This window comes from Saccopteryx leptura, chromosome 2, assembly GCF_036850995.1.
Source record: "Saccopteryx leptura isolate mSacLep1 chromosome 2, mSacLep1_pri_phased_curated, whole genome shotgun sequence".
NCBI classification, from domain to species: domain Eukaryota; kingdom Metazoa; phylum Chordata; class Mammalia; order Chiroptera; family Emballonuridae; genus Saccopteryx; species Saccopteryx leptura.
This window is the reverse complement of record NC_089504.1, coordinates 114,331,881-114,344,052: the sequence shown is the minus strand read 5'-3', so window position 1 is coordinate 114,344,052 and position 12,172 is coordinate 114,331,881. Positions and strand designations below refer to the sequence as shown.

The 12,172-nt window shown below is 50.0% G+C and overlaps 1 protein-coding gene across 4 annotated transcripts in view; it reads right to left on the bottom strand.

Moving 5' to 3' along the window:
• Window positions 1–11,688, bottom strand: part of TEAD4 (TEA domain transcription factor 4) — an 81,763-nt gene extending 70,075 nt beyond the window's left edge. For 3 of the 4 annotated variants that reach the window (XM_066368589.1, XM_066368591.1, XM_066368592.1), the window contains exon 1: window positions 11,077–11,367. The gene's annotated coding sequence lies outside the window, so the exon portion shown is untranslated. Of the gene's footprint in view, window positions 1–11,076; window positions 11,368–11,668 lie in introns of those variants that run through there. The other variant, XM_066368590.1, reaches the window with a different exon arrangement.
• Between the last annotated feature and the right edge of the window lie 484 nt (window positions 11,689–12,172).

The following is a 12,172-nucleotide window of genomic DNA, read 5'->3' as shown; positions in this document are numbered from 1 at the left end:
TAGACACCTTTGATTCTAGGAAACTCGAATAAGTCAGTAGCTTTGTGAGCACTGAATGAGTGGGTTTTGGAGCCCACTGTGTGTATTTCTTGCCTGCCGGGTGCAAGCTAGGATTAAAGATGATGGTCCACCAGCTCTTGGCTCCGTTGTTTCATTACCGTCTGTCCAAATCTAATGCGACCCTGCATGGGCCAGGCGGCTGTGATGATGGCTGTGGTAACTGGCTTTACAGCTCCTCACACATCTGTGGTTACTAGAGGGATGATGGAGGTGGCGACAGCCAGTGGGAAGCAATTCCCTTTGGGAAGCAGCAGGAGAGAAGCAGAACGAATGAGGGGCAACAAGAGGAGAGATAAGTAATGATCTGGAGAGGGAAGCAGGCCTGTGGGTGGGTCTCAGATGAGGAGAAAAGGAGGGAGATAAGATTCCTGAAGCCCTGAGCCCTCGGGGTAGCAGAGTCCCCATCCATTCCACAGCGCCATACCCCCAAGGGCCAGCATCCCATCCCCTCAGCTCTCCAGAAGCTGGGACCTGGAGGCTGCCCCCAGCCACCCCTTCTAGGTATCTAGGGATGTGGGTGTCTGTAGGCCTAGCCCGAACACATCCAGGAAGTGGGTCAGAGCCCGTGGGTGTCTACCCATCTCCACTCCCACCCCACCCTGTGGCCTGCCCTGAAGCCACTAAGAGGGCCGTGATTAAACAGGCTTTAGGCCCCAGCACAGACAGAGCCTGTCACAGGAACCCCTCCACACAGCTCTGAGAAGGAAGATGAATTAGGCTCCAAACTCAGCCTCGCCACAAATTCATGGTGCCTCTTGAGTCAGTAACTTCCTTTCTCTGGATCTCAGTATCCCCACTTACAAAGAGAAATGGTGGAGAATATCATTCAAAGACAATAAGAAATGAGCTATTAGCCCTGGCCAGTTGGCTCAGTGGTAGAGCATCAGCCCAGTGTGGATGTCCCAGGTTCAATTCGCAGTCACAGCACACAGCAGAAGCGAACATTTGCTTCTCTCCCTCTCTCTCCCCTTCTCCTCCTGCAGCCATGGCTTGATTGGTTTGAGTGTACAGGCCCTGGGTGCTGAGGATGGCTCCATGGAGCCTCTGCCTCAGGTGCTAAAAATAGCTTAGTTGCGAGCATGGCCTCAGATGGGCAGAGCATCAGCCCTAGACAGGAGTTTCCAGATGATCCTGGTCAGGGCGCATGTGGGAGTCTGTCTCTCTATCTCCTCTCCTCTCACGTGGAAAGAAAAAAGAAAAAAAAGTAATGAGCTATCAAGCCATGAAAAGACCTGGAGGAAACTTAAAGGCATATTGCTCAGTGAAAACCAATCTGAAAAGGGTACAAGGACTGCAACCATATGACATTCTGTAGAAAACAAACTATGGAGACAGAAAAAATGGTCCTCATGGTCGCCAGGGAACTGAAGAGAAGGGATGAACAGATAAAGCACAGGGATTTGAGGGCAGGAAAACTACTCTGTAGGATATTATAATGGTGGTACATGTCACTGTGCATTTATCCATAACAAAAGAATGAATGACACAGAGTGAGGCCTGATAGAAACTCTGGACTTTAGTGTAAAATGTTAATAATGGGAGAAAGTGGAGGAGAAGGCAAGGAACTCTCTAAACCTTCTGCTTAGCTTTTCTGCAAACCCAAAATTGCTCAAAAAGTAAATAAAAAAATAAAGGCTATTAATTTAAAAAAAAAAAGGTAGGAAGAGTAAGTCTTGCACATTTTTTCTCCTCAGGTTCTTTCTTCAGGATTCTAAAATAAAGGCAAAATTTATGGCTCTGGCTGGGTAGCTCAGTTGATTAGTTTTCAACCTTTTTTTTTCATGGCACAAACACACACTAATTACTAAGGTCAGTGCCCCTGTCTAAATACAACCATTTTCATCTCATGGCACAAATAAATTAGTTACTAAAAAAGAAGAGGTCAGAGCCCCTTTTTCTTTAGTAATTAGTTTATGAGTGCGTGAGAAACAAAGTTTGAAAATCACTAGATTGTTGCCATAGGCCAGGGGTCGGGAAACTATGGCTCGTGAGCCAGATGTGGCTCTTTTGATGGCTGCATCTGGCTCGCAGACAAATCTTTAATAATAAAAAAATAACGTTAAAAATATAAAACATTCTCATGTATTACAATCCATTCATTTCCTATCGCTCATGTTCATGGTTGTGGGTGGCTGGAGCCAATCACAGCTGTCCTCCGGGACAACACCAAATTTTTATTGGATAATGCGTAAAGTACACAGGTCGTTCGTTGTATGGCTCTCACGGAATTACATTTTAAAATATGTGGTGTTGCCTGACCAGGTGGTGGCACAGTGGATAAAGCGTCGGACTGGGATGCGGAGGACCCAGGTTCAAGACCCCGAGGTCACCAGCATGAGCACAGGCTCATCTGGTTCGAGCAGAAGCTCACCAGCTTGAGCCCAAGGTCACTGGCTCCAGCAAGGAGTTACTCAGTCTGCTGAAGGCCCGCGGTCAAGGCACATATGAGAAATCAATCAATGAACAACTAAGGTGTTGCAACGCGCAACGAAAAACTAATGATTGATACTTCTCATCTCTCTCCGTTCCTGTCTGTCTGTCCCTATTTATCCTTCTCTCTGACTCACTGTCTCTGTAAAAAATAAATAAATAAATAAATAATTAAAAAAAAATAAAATAAGGGAACTGATAAACCTTCGTTTACGCACACATTCAGTGTGCTGCTCACCAAATGCTTGTTCTCCCAGCCTTGGGGTGCCTTTGCTCAGTCAGTTATTCACCCAAACAGAGACAAGACCATGCCCCACCTTGCCAGGACCTAAGGGTGCGCCCACACCTGGTGCCTGTGCAGCACACGGCACCCCAGGTGGGGGCCCTGGGTGCACACCCTGCCCAGGAAGCCAGGCAGGGGCTCTTCGTGCTAGGGAGCAGCCCCCAGTGCCCAGAGCAGCAGGGAGCCTGGGGAGCCTGCAGGGCTCTGGGGAAGCCAGCATTAGCAGCACCAGGAAAGCAGGACTCCCATGTCAGTTCTTCATTATCTCTGGAAAAGACCTGCCCCAGGGAGGAATGAATGAAGACTCCAACATCTGGACAGTGGCACAGCTTCCAGGTCGTAGCAGTGACACAGGACAGAGATAGGCAAGAACATTGAGAAGCTCTATAAATTCCAATGGCCCAAAGCCCTCAGACCCCTGGCTGAGGTCACCATCACAGAAGACCCACCCTGACCCAGAAAACACACCTGCTGACTCTCCTTGCACCAGCCACACTCCCACCCAGTGGCTTACCCCTGCAGGTCTGACAATTGCCCCACCTCCCATTCCAGAATGCATGGTCATCCACTTGGAAACAAGGCCATGTAAGTGGTTGATACCCAGGCTGGGCACCAGCATTTGTTGTTTTGGATGGGGCCAGCCCAGCCTGAGCCAGCAAGCCACGCGGAATAGACCAGGTGCAGCTGGCTGGCCAGTCAAGGAGGGGCCCAGCACACTAAAGCACCACGTACTGCAACCAATTCTTAAGAGTGTAAAAAAAAAAAAAGTTAAGAAGGTGGCAAAATGAATTTTAAAAACATAATTTATTAAACTACTATGTCTAAAATATTGTTTAAACATGTAATTGGTACTTTAAAACAAGTGAGATAGTTAACCTTTTTTCATACAAAGAATACATATTAGAAATCCAGCATTGTATCCTTTTACTCCTAACAGCACATCTTAATTTCTTAAATATGGCCCCTAGATGACTTAGAACTACATATCTGACTCATGCTGTATCCTTATCGGACAGCACAGCTCTAGAGTCTGTGCTCACTATGGCCACCTTCCCCTGCCCCGGCCTCATGGGTGCATCCTGTCCCTAACACCTGTTTATCCAAATTGTGCAAAGATGATGGGGAGACAGGCAGTAACTCCCGTATCTCCCCTTCTTTCCCCTCTAACTGCTTGGACCCTGCTGTCCCACCCCATGTCTCTCAGCCTCGCTGCCAGTAGGAATCTCAGAATATCAAAGTGGGAAAATACCTCCCATGAAGTGTAATCCCTACCTGCTGTAGATGGAGAAAATGAGGCCCAGGACCACGTGGAAAAAACTGGCCCTAGAGGTCATCTGGTCCCATCTCCCACCCACTGCAAAGACCTCTTCCAAAGCATCCCTACCAAGTTCTACATAGTTCTATGTAATGAAGTTCTAGATAGTTCTATGTGCTACAAAGCAAAACTGACTTCAGAGCAGATGAACCTGACTTACTATTGCTGCAAAGAGTGCCAATCTCTGGAAGCGAGATATGACAACATGGTTTCCACTTCTCATCTGCCCTCTGCTGCGACCCCCACAACATCAGCAAGCTCAATACTTAACAAGTCAGGGTGTATCCACCCTCCAAAACCAAGCATGACTCCCAAGTGACCCAAGACCACATAGCTTAGTGGACTGAGGCTTTCCTGGACTCAGACCCCATCTCACTACCGGACACACAAGCTCAGGGTTTACGTTGCGAAGAGTCAGATTGACCTGGGTTCAAACTCCAAGCCCAGCATTAATTTTTGTGTGACTTTTCCCCTCTTCAGTACAGTAGAGGTTAAAAAACAAGAGAAAAAACAAACGTTACCTCACAGGGCTGCTATAAAGATTAAAGGAGATGATATAGGCAGAAATGTCTAGAATAACTCCTGGCACCTAGCAGGCACTTCACAAATGCTCACAACTTTCCCCTTCCTTTGTCAAACAAAAAGCCCAAGTCTGACCGGGCGGTGGCGCAATGGATAGAGCGTCAGACTGGGATGCAGAGGACCCAGGTTCAAGACTCCGAGGTCTCCAGCTTGAGCGTGGGCTCATCTGGTTTGAGCAAGGGGTGACTCGGTTTGCTGTAGCTCCCTTGTCAAGGCACATATGAGAAAGCAATCAATGAACAACTAAGGTGCCACAACAAAAAAACTACTAATTGATGGTTCTCATCTCTCTCCATTCCTGTTTGTCTGTCCCTATCTATCCCTCTCTCTGACTCTCTCTGTCTCTCTAAAAATAAAAGAAAAAAAACTGATGGTTCCTAATGTATACTAATTTAATTGATGTTTTGACCTTGAATGCAGGATTTTACACTTGACTCTATTAGATCTCATCTTGAGGAAAGTATACAAGCTCAACACTGCTAGATAGCAAGTCATTTTTAATAGCTAAAAACGAAAAACAATTTTTTAAAAGTCCAGTAAGGTACAGTTAAATTAAGGAGCACTCATATAGTAGAATATTAGTTAAACCCTTAAAATTACAGTTTTCGATGATTTTTTATAACATGGGTTATGATTCACTATATAGTATTCAGTAGGAAAAAACAGGATAGGGTATAAGTGCAATTATGTTAAAATACATAGTTATGCCTGATCGGGCGATGGCACAGTGGATAGAGCATCGGACTGGGATGCAGAGGACCCAGGTTCGAGACCCCGAGGTCGCCAGTTTGAGCACAGGCTCATCTGGTTTGAGCAAAGCTCACTAACTTGGACCCAAGGTCGCTGGCTCCAGCAAGGGGTTACTCGGACTGCTGAAGGCCCACGGTCAAGGCACATATGAGAAAGCAATCAATCAACAACTAAGGTGTCGCAACAGAAAACTGATGATTGATGCTTCTCATCTCTCTCCATTCCTATATGTCCCTATCTATCCCTCTCTCTGACTCTCTCTGTCTCTGTAAAAAAAATAAAAATAAAAATAAATAAATAAATAAAAAGCTTATATAAAAAAAATACATAGTTATGCGTGAGCACAAATCTGGAGACATACACCAAAATACAAACTGTGCTTGTTCCTAAGTCATGGTACTATGGACCATTTTGTTTCTCCTTTAATTTATAAAGGTTTCTACAATTAGCATGTATTTATTTTAACAGATGAGACCTTTTGTTTTTCATATTTCTGCAATTTAGTCAATTATAGTGATTCTGAACCATGGTTCCGTCATCCAATACGCTTGCTGTCCCAAACACCCACAGGATAGACAGAGGATAAAGCAAAAAGAGAGATCTGTGGCCTCTTACTGGTGACATGAGCTCAGTCCAGCATGCTGGGCACTAAGCTTCAACCAGACACAAATCCATCTGATTGCTGCACCACCCAGGTCCTAGTTACTTCTCTCAAACCCAAGAAAGTCATTAGACTCAAATTCTCACTAAACATTCTTCCACCCAAACTAGATTATTTTCTAAGACTTGACAGAGTGAACACGTGTTGGCTACTAGTTATCTCAGCTTCATCCTGAAGTCTTCTTAGATTGTTCAAATGTCTGACCTAGAATTCAGGGGACCAATGAGAAGCTTACCAGCCTGCCATTTCCGGGACCTCCATCTTGTCACGCTGAAGAAATCAATCGGGACAGTGTTTCATACTTTGCCACCCTTCCCTCCTCCCAGACCCTATAGTGATTCTGTGATCACGCCTGTAGCTTCCCTCGGGTCCCCAAACCTGACCTGGAAGAGTCTGGCCACCTGGCCACTCAGGAAAAGCAACTAGAGCGTTCTGACTGTCCTCTCTCCCACAGCCCTCATTAACCCTCTCACAATGAAGGAAGAGCGTTCTGCTTCCCACCACATTCCAGCAGGAATCTCCTCCCGCCTTCTTCCTCGGCTTGTAGCTAAAATAAAATAAAAAAATCCCTTTATGCTGTCCAGCTGATCCAGGCCTGCTGCCTCCCCACCCAGAGCTCTGCCCACGGCACAAATCACCTCCCCAATCAACTATTACTCAAGGCCCAACGCCAAGATGAAGATCAGCCAGGAAGAAACAAAACTGGCCTTTTGTCCGGGCCAGGACGAACCATGCAGACATCGCAGGGGCTTGAATCAAGGGAAGGGGAAGACCTGGCTCTGGCAGAGTGAGCTGGGCAGCACCGAGGCTGGCAGGTACCATACACAATGCCTTTGCTAATAAGACACAAAGTAGAAAGCTCAGCCAACTAACGGGCTCTAAGCAGCTCAGGTTTCACTGAGTCAACAGCCCCCTTCAGAGGACAGGCCCACCCTATGTGTCATCAGCCCCTCCCCAGTGCCCTTTGCACTGCCCCCAACACCCTGCCCTTCCTTTCTGCCGGCCGGATATGCAATCCCATCCCCCAGGAGGGTCACCCTGCCTTAGCACAGCTCCCATTTCCTGCCCCTGGTGACTCCTCTGAATTCTATTGTTCCCCTGAAGTTTGGGTCAAAGGAAGCTGAGTCCCCACCCATGGGGGCCGCCTACCCTTGGCACCGCCAAGGAGCTGGCCCACGCCACAGGGAGCCAGGCCATCCTCCTGCCTTGCCAGGAACCTGCCAGTATTAAAGGCAGGAGGTGTGGGCACAGATCATAGGGACTGGAGTTCCAATGGAAATGTTCCCAAAGACCCAGTCGCTACTAAGCTAAAGGCTCCAGGACTACATCACACAGGAGGCGATTAGAATCTGCTCAATATCTAAATGGAAAACACAAAAGCAAGGGGAGAACTGTCCTTTCAGAAGAGGTCAAGGCAAAGTTGGAATGAAAACTCAGGAGTTGGAGGCTGCTGCCCAGAGACAAAGCCCTGCCCCCATCTCCACCTGGGCTCCTGAGCGGTTAACCTCCCCTCCCCAGGGGGCGACGACTGGTGAGCAGCTGTTCGGCTCCAATTTCAGAGCTTTAAAGGGAACTCTCCTCCTGTCCTGGACCCTGCCAACGAGGGTCACGGGGCTGGGGAGGGGAGGGCGGTCGGCAAGGCAGAACCACCCTTACAAGCCCTGAACTTCCCAGTGTCCTCACACTGACCTCACCTACAGGAAAAGCAGCCAAGTGGTGACCCACGTCCTCCACCTTCCCCAGGAGAGGAGGGGAGAAGCCTCAACTTAGTCAACAGGTATTGCTCTGTGATAGTCATTAAGACTCCAGAACAGAAACCACAGGAGGCTATGTGACCTGTACATCCCAGGAGATCCTGGAAAGATAGAGACGCTTCTCTACCTGCTGAGTAATGCACAGAGGAGCAAGGAGAATGGAGGGTGCATTCTAAAGACCTCGTGAGGATCCCTTCCAGAGTTGGCACTCTCAGATTCCACAGTTCGGTGCTTTTTGTTGCTACAGAGGGGATATTTCTGCCTCCTGACAATCTCATCTGAGCCACAAGATAACAGACACCTCCATGTCAAACTGTTCTGGCCTGGACCCCTTGTTAAATGAAGGTGACTGGGGTCTGAGCTATTGGGACCCACAGAGCATGAGACAGAATGCAAAGTGAAAACAGTGGATTCCAGTCCCAGGTCTGCAACTCACTGGTTGTATGACCTTAAGCAAATTACTGTCCCTCTAGGGGTCTCAGCTTCTTTGTCTTTAAAGTAAGGGAGTTAGATGCTGCCATTTGAGTGTCAATGTTCAGCAAGTTCACACTGAAGTCAAGGCAAACTGCAATTAGAACATCAACTTGGAGGCTCTCTGCTCCCTTGTGACGAAGCTCTGCCCCCACCTTCACAGATTCCACTAGCTCACCTGGTTCCTAACGATGAAGAGCACGGTGCAGGGCCTGGCCTACAGTACATGCTGAATTCACATTTGCTACATAAACTAAGATACATAAACAGGGCTGGATTTATCAAAGGGTATTCAGAGAGGTCCTCAGGAAAACAGAGGTTCCATGCTGAAATAAGCATGAGTCCTATGGATGTACCATGCACTGTGCTAGGTATTTTGTAAACACTGAAATTTCACAGCCTGACCCTTGGTGGCGCAATGGATCGATCAAGTGCCGATGTGGAATGCTGAGGTTGCCAGTTCGAAATCCCGGGCTTGCCTGGTCAAGGCACATATGGGAGTTGATGCTTCCTGCTCTTCCCCCCTTCTCTCCCTCTCTAAAATCAATAAATAAAATCTTAAATTTAAAAAAAAGAAATTTCACAACAAACTTTTTGTATAAATATCAACTAACTCCCTCCCATATGACTCATCAGGAAACAGCCTGAGAGCCACCAAGGTAGAGAGGCAGCGGTCAAGATTTGAAATCAGGTATGTCTGACCCCAGCCTGTACCTTTTCAACTCCATCAATGCTGCCTTTACACCAGACACCCTTGAAGCTCCAGCCACACACCTGGCCTAAGTAGGTGAGGGTGAAGAGGGTCCTACCAGAACATTTGCGTACTCAGGGTGCACGAAGGAGCAGTGACCACAGTCCCCACCCCAATGAGAGTGTCCTATTCCTCTTCCCAAGAAACCTTAAACATTATGCCCACATCATTGTGTTGTGGGAACGCAGAACTGAGATCAGGTCTGCCTATGTGCCCCATCCCCACCCCACATGCAATGTCACTTCTGTGAATCTCCTCAACGTTGTTGATCTCTCCCCTACCCAGTTCACTCCTCAAAAATGTTTCAGGGAGTAAAACCCAAATGGAGAGAAAACAGAAAGCAAAGCAAAAAGAAAGAGAAGGGGAAACTGAGACACCCAGTGGAGTTTCCCCACTGGTCAACTAGCAAATCTGAAGCAGCCTTCCCTCCCTGCCAGCACTGTAGCATTCACAAATGCTAGTTATTCCCCTTGCCACAGGCAAGTGAAGAATGGTCAAGAAAGTTGTAAAGAATGAAGGATTCAGCCTGACCAGGCGGTGGCGCAGTGGATAGAGCCTCAGACTGGGATGCAGAAGACCTAGGTTTGAGACCCCAAGGTCGCCAGCTTGAGCGCGGGCTCATTTGGTTTGAGTAAAAGCTCACCAGCTTGAGCCCAAGGTTGCTGGCTCGAGCAAGGGGTTACTCGTCCTGCTGAAGGCCTGCGGTCAAGGTACATTTGAGAAAGCAATCAATGAACAACTAAGGTGTTGCAACGCACAACAAAAAACTAATGATTGATGCTTCTCATCTCTCCGTTACCGTCTGTCTGTCTTTGTCTATCCCTCTCTCTGACTCTCTGAAAAAAAAGAATGAAGGATTCACTCATTTGACTGCATGGACAGCTCGAAGAAGAGTTAGACCAACAAAAGTAGTCCTGGCTGGCATACATAGATTTCTTTGTCCTTGGGGCCAACTTTATAAGTGCTGTCTTTCTAAGTCTCAAGATTCAAATAGTCTCCTCTTTCTGGGGGAGGCGTGTTCATCTCCATAATCATCCCCAACTCTATCAATAACCCATCCCAACAACAAACGACAAAGATCTCAACTTCCTTTAGCCTCCTACCAGCTTGTTCTCTAAACTGTCCCAGGCAAGAACAGAGCCCATTATCCCTTTAAAAAACAACTTCCTTGCAGCTCTGCCGAATCCAGGGTGAATGGAACCTGAGGGGCCACAAATTCCAACAACCACAGTCAAATGAGCCCTGCACACATACAACTAGAGACAATGTCTCTGGCCCATGTTAGGAAGGGAGAAAGAACAGTCATGGCCCAAACCAACATCCTTACAGAAAAATACACAGAGACACACAAGTACTCAGACACTCACACTTTAAGACAGACAGCACTTTTCTCAAGTGGAAATATACTCAAAGACACCTACTGGAAGCCACGATGAGTCACATGTAAACAGATACCAACCTCACATATACCTAAAAACTGAGGTGACAGGACAGTCAGACTAGCTTACATGAGCTCGTCAGAACCCTCTTTACACACCTGTGCACAGAGGGCATGTTCGCGGGAAATGTTTGCTTCGAGGTTTGGGAGTTCTGCTCCCTAGATCCACTTGTCCCTATCATGGGCACATCAGGCTTCTCAGCCCTGGAGAAGCAGGGACATTTGTACAGGTCCCCTCCGCTCTCGCAAAGCCTCAACACTCAAAACAGCCAACACACCTACCTCCACGGCTATCTTGCAAACCCGAAAAGGGCCCAGCAGAATAAGAGGCATGGATGCTGAGCCTCTTCTATCGCCAGAGTTCTCAGCTCTGCCTCTGGTCTTTCCAGCTCCCCAGACTGACTCCCTTTTCCCACGCCCCTCGTATCCCACCCCGACCCTGCGGTCCACAGTGACTCCACGTGCCCTGCTGTTTTCCTAGTCCGTCGGGGTCAGAGCTCCTCACCCCCAGCCCCAACCAGATGCCTGGCCGTAGGCGAAGGACTAATGCCTCTCCGGACCTCCCAGCACCACGGCCTTACCGGTACCAGAGTGCAGGACAGTGCGGTGGCTGCGCTAAGCCAGTTCCACGGAGTGCGTTCCGCGCGCCAACTCTTGAAACCGCGGCTCCGCGGAGTTCCCGGGCGCCCGGCGCAGGCTCTGCAGGGACGGTAGAGGGTCAGCGTGCGGAGCCCCCGCACCCGCCCCGAGGCGCACCCGCCCCGAGGCCGACCCGCGGGGCGGGGAGGAAGGCGGGGCCGCGCACAGCCGACCCGCGACCCCGAGCCCAGTCCGCCGCCACCCGGCCCGGCTGGCGGAGCGGAGCAGAGCAGCGCGTGGCGGGAGGAGTTTTCCCAGAAGAGGACTGCCGGGAAAAGACGGGAGATCCCTATTCCTGGAGCGGTGAGTCAGCGGCCGGAGGAAGGGAAGCGGGGTGCGGCAGGGAAGCAGGAGAGGGGTCGGGAAGCCGCGGAGGGATCGGCAAGAGGGAGCCGGTTCGGAGCGCGGCCGGCCCGAGGTCCTGGGCGGGAAGGAGCGAGGCGCTGAGAGAGGAGCGAGGTGCTGAAAAAGGAGCGAGGCGCTGAGAAGGGAGCGAGGAGCACGCGGCCGGGCGCGCGGCGGGCCGGCACTCACCTGGGCAGGGTGGCTCGCGCTGGGCCGGAGCTGCGGGCCCTCCCACCCTCGCCTGGAGTTTGAAAGGAGGGAGGCTGGAATGCGCGGAATGACGGCTGGTATGAGATGCGCGCAGCTGAGGGAGGGAGCTGGAGGGAGTGGCGGCCCCGCCACCGGCCCCTCGGGGTGGAGACTAGACGCGGGCAGGCGGGGCCGGGGGGCTGCCTGAGGGGCGGGGCCGGGCCAGCGCGGGAGGGAGCCGGGCAGGGGAGGGGCGGAGGGCGCGGAGCTGGCAGCCCAGCGGCGCTGACCCCCAACTTTGACCTTAGTTTCTGGATAGGACTCAGCGGCCCCGGCTCACTAACTTTCCCTTTGATCTCTGCGCCCGACTCTTCCTCCACCCCAAGCCCCGGGTTCCTGCCCCTCCGGGCGGAGTCTCTGCGTCTCTTTCCCAGGAGCTGGAAACCTTCCTCTTAGCCAGGGCGGCGATGGCCTGTGGGTGGACCGGACCCGGCTTCGCACCCT